At 37.6% G+C, this 12,106-nt stretch overlaps 1 non-coding gene across 1 annotated transcript; it reads right to left on the bottom strand.

Moving 5' to 3' along the window:
* Positions 1–313: 313 nt before the first annotated feature.
* Positions 314–420, bottom strand: LOC129013466 (small nucleolar RNA U13). Its single transcript, XR_008493938.2, has one exon. It is a non-coding gene; the product is annotated as a small nucleolar RNA U13 (small nucleolar RNA).
* Positions 421–12,106: the final 11,686 nt, after the last annotated feature.

Consider the following 12,106-nt stretch of genomic DNA (forward strand, 5'->3'; position numbering starts at 1 on the left):
TCTTTCCAGGCCTTTTTTTATTGTTCCTTTTTTCTTCCAAATTTTATTTTAACTTCAGGAGTACATGGGCAGGATGTGCAGTTTGGTACTTAGGTTAATGTGTGCCATGGTGGCTTGCTGCACAGATCATCCCGTCACCTAGGTACCAAACCCAGCATCCATTAGCTCTTTTTCCTGATGCTCTCTCTCCTTCCAGCCCTGACCCTCCAACAGGCAAAATATGGAAATAAATAAAGGCCCTTTTTTTTTGAAAATTGAGATTATATGCTAAATACTATTTTGTACTCTTTGAGGTTGTTTTTTTTTTAATTCATGTCAGACAGGTAATGTGCAGACATGGTAACAGAGTTTGAAGGAGGCACATCTCACACATGAAAATCCAATCATCATGCTTAACATTCTTTTTTATAGTACATGTATCATGAACATTTCTTTACATCATCAATTATAAAATATGATCACTAACAACCTATAAGAATTTACTGACCTTTTCATTTAAAAATACTTTTATTGGTTTACTAGAGGGAAGATATCAGGAGACAAGGCTGATGTGTAGCTTCCACTGGGACAGAAAGAACAGCGTGTGGAGACTCACACCATGGACTTTTACTCCAGAAACCGCAGCAGGAGCATATCAGGAAGACTGAAAGAAATAACAGATCCTTTGGAAAAAAGCAGCAGGCCACTGCAAATGCTGCAAGATAGGCAAAAAACAGAGTTCACAAAGTGTGAAAGGGGAATACCTGCCTCTAAACACATCCCCACTGGGGAACCTGAAAATCCAGATTACGGGAGAAGGATTTAACCTTACCTGGAGATGCAATGGATTTAGCATGAAATATAAAAGTAGAAGCAGCAGTGGAAAGAGCATGGTAGGCACTCCCATTCTCTAGCTCGAGCCCAGGGAAGCCATCCCTGACTATATCTCACAGGAGCCCTCGGGAAAGGCAGCCAACAGAATGTGGGAGGGGTCACAGGGTAAAAGAAGCTTCCAACTGAACTTTGTAATAATTTTGGCTGGGCACAAACTCTTTTGAGCAAAATCTGGAGGTGAGGGGAACTGCTGCAGAAAGAAGAGCAGGAATCTAGCAGACAAGGTGGGCAGATAGGCAGGGGCATGGCCTGAAAGCCATGCTGCTTCCTCAGTGGGGAAACTTACAGCCTGAGGCTAGCTCTGAGTCCCACTCTGCAGGCTGCCTGGAGATAAGCTTGTGTCTCTTAAGAGGTAGGAGCAAGACTGGCCATGCCAGCTGTGTGAGAGCTGGGTGAGGCCTAGTGCTATCAGCTTTCCCCCACTTCCCTGGTGACAGAGGCAGCCATAATCCCCCTTCATAATAACCCCGTTGGCCTGAGAATCACTCCCCATTCCTTGTAGTGGTCATGGCAAGCCCTACCCAAGGAGAATCTGCCTAACCCCGCCCCCAGCGGATGATATTTCTCTACTAGCCCTGATAGATCACAGAAGACATAAACTCCTGAGAGCTTTATGACCTTGCCTGTCACCTGAGAAATCCAAATTCTTATCCTTGCCAACTTAGGGCGAGCTTATATTCCCCTTCTACTATCAAGCTAGTGCTTTCTCAAAAGCTCCACCTCCTGGCAGGAGGCCAACCAACTCAGGAACTCAGGACATTACTGCAACTCATGACAAAACACCCCTGCTCCAAGGAAGGAGAAAACAACAGCTAATTTCAACATCCTGGATAACCAGTCGTCCTAGTTTGTCCACAAGACAACTTCATTGATAGCATAACCAGCATTCAAGAAAACCAGCACACTATCTACACACATATCCACAAACAAGGACTCTCACAGAGTCTACTTCGTTCCCTTGCCACCTCCACCACAGCAGGTGCTGGTATCCATGGCTGGAAGACCTGAAGACAGATCACATCACAGGACTCTTTGCAGACATTCTCCAGCACCAGCCCAGAGCCTCGTAGCCCCACTGGATGACTATACCCAGAAGAACAACAACAATCACTGCATCTGGCTTGCAGGAAGTCCCATCCTCAGGGGGAGTGTACCATATCAAGGGATCACTCCACAGGACAAAAGAATCTGAACAGCAGCCTTTGAGTTACAGGTTTTTCCACTGAAATAGTCTACCCAAATAAGAGGGAATCAGAAAAGTAATTCTGATATGACAAAACAAGTTTATATAACACCCCCAAAAGACCACACTAGTTCCCCAGCAATGGATTCCCACCAAGAAGAAATCTCTAAACTGCCAGATAAAGAATTCAGAAAGTTATTAAGCTTCTCAAGAAGATACCAGAGAAAGGTGAAAAATAAAAAAATTTAAAAAAATACAAGATATGGATTAAAAATGTTTCAGAGAAATAGATATTATAAAGAAAAAACAATCACAACTTCTGCAAATAAAACAAACACTTAGAGAAGTACAAAATGCACTGGAAAGTTTCAACCATAGAATCGAACAAGCAGAAGAAAGAACTTCAGAGCTTGAAGATAAGGCTTTTGAATTAACCCTGCAGAGAAAGACAAAGAAAAAATTATTTAAAAAAATGAAAAGCCTCCAAGAAATTTGGGATATGTTAAATGGCCAATTCTAAGAATAATTGGTGTTCCTGAGGAAGAAGACAAATCTAAAAGTTTGGAAAACATAGTTGAGGGAATAATCAAGTTAAACTTCCCTGGCCTTGCTAGACATCTAGGCATCCAAATATAAAAGCTCAAAGAACATCTGGCAAATTCATTGCAAAAAGTTCATCACCCAAGCACATAGTTATCAGGTTATCTAAAGTCAAGACAAAGGAAAGAATCTAAAGAGCTATGAGGCAAAAACATCAGATAACCTATAAGGGAAGACATAGCAGACTAACAGCAGATTTCTTAGCAGAAACCCTACAAGCCAGAAGGGACTGAAGTCCTATCTTTAGCCTCCTCAAACAAAATAATTGCCAGACAAGAATTTTTTATCCAGCAAAACTAAGCTTCATAAATGAAGAAGAGGTAGTCTTTTTCAGACAAATAAATGCAGAGACAATTTGTCACTACCAAAACAGCACTACTAGCAATGCTAAAAGGAGTTCTAAACCTTGAAACAGAACCTCAAAATACACCAAAATAGAACCTCCTTAAAGCATAAATCTCATTAGGCCTATAAAACAATAACACAATGAAAAAACCAAGGTATCCAGGCAACAACTAGCATGATGAATAAAACAGTACCTCACATCTCAATTCTAACGTTGAATGTAAACAGCCTAAATGCTCCACTTCAAAGACACAGAATAATAGAATGGATAAAAATCCACCAACCAATATCTGCTGTTTTCAAGAGACTCACCTAACACATAAGGACTCACATAAACTTAAGTTAACGATTAGCAAAAGATATTCCATGAAAATAAAAGCCAAAAATGAGCAGGAGTAGCTATTTCTTATATGAGACAAAACAGACTTTAAAGCAATAACAGTTAGAAAAGACAAAGAGGGACATTATGTAATGATAAAAGGATAAGTCATACAGGAAATATCACAATCCTAAATATATATGCACTTAACATGGGAGCTTCCAAATTTGTAAAACAATTATTACTAGACATAAGAAATGAGAAGGATGACAACACAATAATAGTGGGTACTTCAATACTCCACTGACAGCACTAGACAGGTCAATACAGAAAGTCAACAAAGAAAGAACGGACTTAAACTATACCCTAGAACAAATGAACTTCACAGGTATTTACAGAATATTCTACCCAAAAACTACAGAATAGACATTCTTTTCATCAGTACATGGCACATTCTCCAAAATAGACCACTTGATAGGCCACAAAACAAGTCTCAATAAATTTAAGTGAATCAAAATTATATCAAGTACTCTCTCAGACCACAGTGAAATAAAATTAAAAATTAACTCCAAAAGGAACCTCAAGACTATACAAATACATGGAAATTAAATAATCTGCTCCTGAATGATCTTTGGGTCAATAATAAAATTAAGATAAAAATTTAAAAATTATTTGAACTGAACCATAATAGTGACATAACTTACCAAAACCCCTGAGACACAGAAAAAGCAGTGCTAAGAGAAAAGTTCATAGCATTAAATGTTTACATGAAAAAGTCTGAAATAATACAAATAGAAAATCTAAGGTCACACCTCAAGGAACTAGAGAAATAGGAACAAACCAAACCCAAATCCAGCAGAAGAAAAGAAATAACAAAGCTCAGAGCAGAACTAAATGAAATTGAAACAAACAAAAAATACAAAAGACAAATGAAACAAAAAGTTGGTCCTTTGAAAAGATAAACAAAATTGTTAGACCATTAGCAAGATTAACCAAGAAAAGAAGAGAGAAGATCCAAATAAGCTCAATTAGAAACAAAGCAGGATATATTACAACTGATACCACAGAAATACAAAAGATCATTCAAGGCTACTATGAACACCTTTACGTACACAAACTAGAAAATCTAGAGGAGATAGATAAATTCCTGGAAATACACAACCCTCCTAGATTAAATCAGGAAGAAATAGAAACTCTGAACAGACCAATAACAAGTAGCAAGATTCAAATGGTAATTTAAAAAATTGCTAACAAAAAACATCCAAGGCCAGATGGATTCACAGCTGAATTCTATTAGGCATTCAAAGAATTGGTATCAATCTTACTGAAACTATTCCAAAAGATAAAGAAAGAGGGAATCCTTCCTAAATCATTCTATGAAGCCAATATCACCCCAATATCAAAACCAGGAAAGAACATAACAAAAAAAGAAAAAGAAAGAAAACTACAGACCAGTATCCCAGTTGAACATAGATGCAAAAATCCTCAACAAAATACTAGTTGACTAAATCCAGCAGCATATCAAAAAGATAATACACCATGATCAAGTGGGTTCACACCAGGGATAGAAAGATGACTTAACATCCAGAAGTCAATAAATGTGACACATCACATATACAGAATTAAAAACAAAAATCATATGATCATCTCAATAGATGCAGAAAAAGCATTTGACAAAATCTAGCATCGCTTTATGATTAAAACCCCCAGCACATTCGGCATAGAAGAGACATACCTCAAGGAAATAAAAGGCTTCTATGACAAACCCACAGGCAACATTATACTGAATGGAGAAAATTTCCATTCCTCCTGAGAAATGGAACAAGATAAGGATGCCCGCTTTCACCACTTCTATTCAACATAGTACTGGAAGTCCTACCCAGAGCAATCAGACAAGAGAAAGAAATAAAGGGCATCCAAATTGGTAAAGAGAAGGTAAAATTGTTACTGTTCACCAATTATATGATTATATACCTAGAAAACCCTAAAGACTCATCCAAAAAGCTCCTGGATCTGATAAATGAATTTAGTAAAGTTTCAGGATACAAAATCAATGTACACAAATCAGTAGCATTGCTACACACCAACAGTGACAAAGCTAAGAATCAAATCAAGAACTCAGCCCCTCTTACAACAGCTGCAAAAAATAAAATAAGATACTTAGGAATATACCTAACCAAGGAGGTGAAAGATCTCTACAAGGAAAACTACAAAACACTGCTGAAAAAAATCATAGATGACACAAACAAATGGAAACACATCCCATACTCATGGATGGGTACAATCAATATTTTGAAAATGATCATACTGCCAAAAGCAATCTATAAATTCAATGCAATTCCCACCAAAATACCACCATCATTCTTCACAGAGCTAGAAAAAAAATCCTAAAATTCATATGGAACCAAAAAAAAGCTCACATAGAAAAAGCAAGACTAAGCAAAAATAACAAATCTGAAGGCATCACATTACCTGACTTCAAACTATACTACAAGGCTATAGTTACCAAAACAACATGGAAATGGTATAAAAAATAGGCACATAGACCAATGGAACAGCATAGAGAACCCAGAAATAAAGCCCAATATGTACAGCCAACTGATCTGTGACAAAGCAAACAAAAACATAAACTGGGGAAAAGACACACTACTCAGCAAATGATGCTGAGAAAATTGGCAAGCAAGCCACATGTGGAAGAATGAAGCTGGATCCTCAACTCTCATCAACTCAAAATGGATCAAAGACTTAAATCTAAGACCTGAAATCATAAAAATTCTAGAGGATGGCTGGATGGAGCAGCTCACGCCTATAATCCCAGCACTTTGGGAGGCTGAGGTGGGTGGATCACAACGTCAGGAGATCAAGACCATCCTGGCTAACACCCCCATCTCTACTAAAACACAAAAAATTAGCCAGGCATGGTGGCAGGTTGCCTGTAGTCCCAGCTACTCAGGAGGCTGAGGCAGGAGAATGGCATGAACCTGGGAGGCAGAGCTTGCAGTGAGCCAAGATCATGCCACTGCACTCCAGCCTGGGCAACAGAGCAAGACGCTATCTCAAAAAAAAAAAAAAATTCTAGAGGATAACATCAGAAAAACTCTTATAGATACTGGCTTATGCAAATACTTTATGACCAAGAACCCAAAAGCAAATGCAACAAAAACAAAGATAAATAGATGGGACCTAACTAAACTAAAAAGTTTCTGCACAGCAAAAGAAATAATCAGCAAAGTAAACAGACAACGACAACCCACAGAGTTGGAGAAAATATTTGCAAACTATGCATTCGACAAAACACTAATATCCAGAATCTACAAGGAACTCAAAGAAACCAGCAAGAAGAAAAACAAATAATCCCATCAAAAAGGGGGCAAAGGACATCAATAGACAATTCTCAAAAGAAGATACACAAATGGGCAACAAACATATGAGGAACTACTAAACATCACTAATTATCAGGGAAATGAAAATCCAAACCACAATGAAATACCACCTAACTCCTGCAAGAATGACCATAATTAAAAAGCAGAAAAATAACAGATGGTAGTATGGATGTGATGAAAATGGAACACTTTTACACTGCTGGTGGGAATGTAAACTAGTACAACCACTATGGAAAACAGTATGGACCTTCCTTAAAGAACTAAAAGTAGAACTACCATTTGATGCAGCAATCCCACTACTGGGTATCTACGCAGAGGAAAAGAAGTCATTATATGAAAAAGACACTTGTATATATGTTTATAGCAGCACAACTCACAATTCACAATTGCAAAAATATGGAACCAGCCTAAATGCCCATCAACCAATGAGTGGATAAAGGAAATGTGATATAGCTATATATATCTGTATCTATATCTATAGATAGATAGATAGATAGATAGATAGATAGATAGATATACACACACACCATGGAATACTACTCAGCCATAAAAAGGAATGGAATAATGGCATTAGCAGCAAGCTGGATGGAGTTGGAAACCATTATTCTAAGTGATGTAACTCAGGAATGAAAAACCAAACATTGTACGTTCTCACTTATAAGTGGGAGCTAAGCTATGAAGATGCAAAGGCATAAGAACGATATAGTGGACTTTGGGGACTCAGCGGGAAGGCTGGGAGGAGGGTGATGGATAAAAGACTACACACTGGGTACAGTGTACACTGCTCAAGTGGTGGGTGCACCAAAATCTGAGAAATCACCATTAAAGCACTTATCCATGTAACGAAACACTACCTGTTCCTCCAAAACTAATGAAATAAAATTTAAAATTATATATATTTTTATTGAGAGCCGATGTCTACTAAGCACTATGCTAAACTCTCAGTGAGGAGACCTGAATGGATGGACCCTTATGGAGATACAAACATTAAACCATTAATTACATACTTGTGTACTCTGATCACTATTTTTTAAAGACACAGACAAGGTACTATAAGAGTAAATAATATAGGCGCTCAGCCTAATCTGAAAAAATCGGAAAGGCTTCCCTGCAAAAGCACAATTAAAGATGATGCCTATGGAGGAGTAGGAGTTAAGTCAAATGAAGAGAAGAGGGGAAAGTAAGAAAACCAAACAAGATATATGAAGTCCCTGGACTGAGAAAAAGTTTCAGAGTGTGTGAGAACAGAAAAGTCAGAGTGGCAGGAGTGTATAACACTGGCACAGGGGGTGGGAGTTCAGCAGGATATTAGGCCAACAGAGTAGTCAGGCGCAGAGCCCTCAAGTTCTTTTAGGACATATTTTAAAATGTAACTTTTATAAACTAAAAGCAATGAGAAACCAAATAAAGGGATTTATGCCATGGAGTGATATAATCAGATTTGCATTTTAAAAAGACCTCTTTGGCTGCTAGGCAGATGATGAATTATGGGAGAGCAAAGCGGAAGGTAAGAGACAATAAGAGAGCAATTGTAATAATTTAGGCTAGGTTATTGGTTAGGACTGAAACAAAGTAGTGGAAAGAGAGTGAAATATAATCAAAATGTATTTTGGGAGTAAAATCAATGGGACTTGGCTGTACATTCAATGTGAGAGATAAGAGGCTGATGTCAGGATAATTCATAAGTTTCTAACATGAAAAACTGAGCAATTAAGACCCCATTTACTAAATTGGGAGAGACTGGTGGAGGAAAAAATGTGAAAGGGACAATCAAGAGTTCAACTGAAAAGACAACAAATTTGAGCTGACTATGAGACACCAGAGTGAAGAAAGTCAAATTAAAAGTTGGATATTGGCTGTGCATGGTGGCTCATGCGTGTAATCCCAGCACTTTGGGAGGCCAAGGCAGGTGGATCACCTGAGGTCAGGAGTTCGAGACCAGCCTGGCCAACATGACAAAACCCTGTCTTTACTAAAAATAAAAAAAAAAAAAAATTAGCCGGGCGTGGTGGTGTCTGCCTGTAATCCTAGCTATTTAGGAGGCTGAGGCAGGAGAACTGCTTGAACTCGGGAGGCAGAGGTTGCAGTGAGCCGAGATCGCGCCACTGCACTCCAGCCTGCATGACAAGAGCAAGACTCCGTCTGAAAAAAAAAAAAACAACAACAACAGTTGGATATGCAGAGAAATTTGGTCCTCAGAAAAGGACCTAGGTAGGAGATTAGATTTTGAAGTCATTAACAAATTTATGGTATCTAACGTCTTTCCTAATTAGCAATATATTTTAGGAAGGGTATGTAGAATAAGCAAAGAGGTACAGTGGGAACTCAAACAGATATCAAAAAGACACAAAGTCTAGGGAAAAATATTATTCAAAAGGAATGGTCATACTGGTAAGAGCAAAACCAGAATAGTGTAGTGTCAAGGAAACCCAAAAAAGGACAATGTTTCAAAGACAGAAAATTATCCATGTGAATGAGAGTTAATAATAATGACTGAAAATGATCCCCTGGAATTAACAATGTACAGTCCACAATGATCTCAGTGATAGAAGTTTAGGTAAGAGGTGGCAGTGGGGGAGAAGCAAAAGTTAAATGAGAATAGTATAAGAGTGGCAAGAGATAAAGCGCTGAAGACAGTATATGTACACCTTTTTGAGAATCTTGGCTGTAAAGAGCATTACAGAAAAAAATAGGTGAGTTCAAGGAAAGGTGTGTTCATTTAATTGCTTATTTGTTTTTTGTTTTAGAGAAGAAGAGATTCAAAAGCATGTCTGAATGCTGAACATGATCCAGTACCTAGCAGAGGTTAAAGGGAGAAGACACAAAATAACTACTTGAATAAGGTCTTAGGGAAGTTAAGACAGGATGGGATCCAGAGCACCCATGAAGGATTTCATCTTTCATAGGAGATGGGGTCCCTCACCTACTACTACAGAAAGAAAATAGGAAAGGTAGCTGTGCAAATATAAACAGTAGATTTGGAGTGACTATGCAGCAGCTTCCACTTTTTTCTATACAGTATGTGGCAGTGTCATCATCTGAAATCCCAGGAGGGAGAAAGCAGTGTGAGAAATAAAGAGAATGGAGATTTGAAAAGACTGGAGAAAAGGTGTGCAAGTATGAAATAACTTTTGTTTAGCACAAGAGAATGGACTTGTCAGTGCTGAGGGCTCAGATGAAGTGAAAGCTAACTTAAAAGATGTATGACTTTCTCCAATAATTCTTAGTTGCAATAACACAAGCATGGGAAAAGCTAGTAGTTGAGTTTTTCCAGAGCTGGAATTTTGCCTGGAAGTGAAGCAAGAAGAGAACCAAACCTGCAGAAGAGTTTGCAGGAAAGTGATTATAATGAAAAATGAACTGTAAGCTGAATACAGTGAGACCAGGAAGAGAAGGTAGAGCCAGTCTCATAATTTAATAAACCTATTGGTTGCACATTTAACTTACTCAAAATTTTTCATTATTATTATTATGTAAAGTTATGAACATCTTTGAAAATAATTATCTAATAAAAACATTATTTTATTTAGAGTGGTTTCTAAATGGAGTTTCTGGGTCAAAGTTGATAAACATTTTAGAAGTCTTAATACACAGATCCAAATTGCTTTCTATTAGAGTATACATATTTTTAAAAGTGTATGAGGATTCTCATCACATTCACTAGCACTGAATATCATTACTTTTAATTTTTCCCTGTTTGATAGCAAAATAATAGAACTAATTATTAGAAAGGAGATATTGAGATATGAAATCAAAATATATTTTTCAGAGAGTAATCTACAATCTTTATTTTGCCTTTATCAACTCAATTTTAAAAGTAAATATTAATAGTAATACTTTTTGAATGCACATAAATAATAGAACATAATGTTAAAATGTATCAACATTCCTAAACTATATTTTGTCTTCTAATAACCCCTCTATAGCCACATTTTCCCATGTTTTTTGTTTTAATTTCATATTTTATTTAATGGGAGTTGGAATGGATGTTTGGCGAACCATGTCTGCCATTAAAGGCTTACATAATTCATGGGAAAATTAATGATAACTTGGCTGTAAACATTTATTTCTACTGTATCAGGATTTCACTAGAGGCCTAAGAATACCAAAGGGGAAAAAATAAAAGGAGTTTGCCCTCACGTCATTTACAATCCCGTGTGAAAGACAATTGTATTAATGAAAATTTCTTAAGAGCAACAGATAAAGCAATATTTTTGTGAACATAAATTATTAAAGTTCAGCCAGAATGATCCCCAAATATATGTGAAGAAAAACGAGAGAAGTGTAGGTGGGTCAGCTGACTGGATCAACTTGTTAAATACCAAACTCCTCTTCCCTTACCCCAAACCTTGTCCCTCTATGTACTCTGTGTCTAATTTATACATCCAGTTGCCTAAATCAGAAACCTCAACAGTCTCTCTGATATACACACATTCAACCATCTATCAAGTTCTGTCCACTCAAGTTCTATCCACAAGATCTAAAACTTCTTGTATTTGTAACTTCCTCTCTAACTCCACTGCTGTCTTAATTTGGGCAGGAGGATTGTTTCTTGCCAGGAGGATTGGATTACCATTCTTGCCAGCACTCTTATGCCAGCACAACCACTATGAAAGAATTGTGAATTGAATGGAATTTTATTTCATCAAACCATATTAAATGGGAAAGGGCCATGAACTTCAGCCACTCAAACCTCACTCATATATGATACCAATTGTTCAAGTAGACATCCAAATTTTACTAGTATAGCTCAAAAAACAATTGAAAGTTTGATGTAGCTATGTGATTGATACAGTTCTGTGACTAATTTTCCTTTCATTACTTTACAGATATTTGCTGAATCTCTATTTAGTACCTATGTATGTGGTATTTTTCCTTTAAACATCATCGTTTTGATACATTCTCATACAGGTCTACATATAAATTCCTCTGTAAGTAATTTTGGTTTCATTAAAAGAAAAATAAGGGATTGGAGGTGGAGCAAGATAGTGGAATAGAAGACTCCACTGATCATCCCCCTGCAAGGACACCAATTTAACAACTATCTGCAAAGAAAAAAAAACACCTCCATAAGAACCAAAAATCAGGCAAGCACTCATAGTACTTGGTTTCAACTTCATATTGCTGAAAGAGGCACTGAAGAGATAGAAAAAAACAGTCTTGAATTGCTGACACCGCCCCTCCTCCCTGACTCCCACACTGGTTGCATGGTGCAGAGAGCATCTCTGGGTGCTGGGGGAGGAAGAATACAGAAATTGTGAGGCATTGAACTCGGTGCTGTCCTGTTAGAGCAGAAAGGAAAACAACCAAACTCAGCTGACACCCACTCATGGAGACAGCATTTAAACCAGGCCTCAACAGAGGAAAACTGCAGATCCCAGTGGGTCCGAACTTGAGTTCCCA

Source organism: Pongo pygmaeus, chromosome 15 (genome assembly GCF_028885625.2).
Source record: "Pongo pygmaeus isolate AG05252 chromosome 15, NHGRI_mPonPyg2-v2.0_pri, whole genome shotgun sequence".
NCBI classification, from domain to species: Eukaryota; Metazoa; Chordata; class Mammalia; order Primates; family Hominidae; genus Pongo; species Pongo pygmaeus.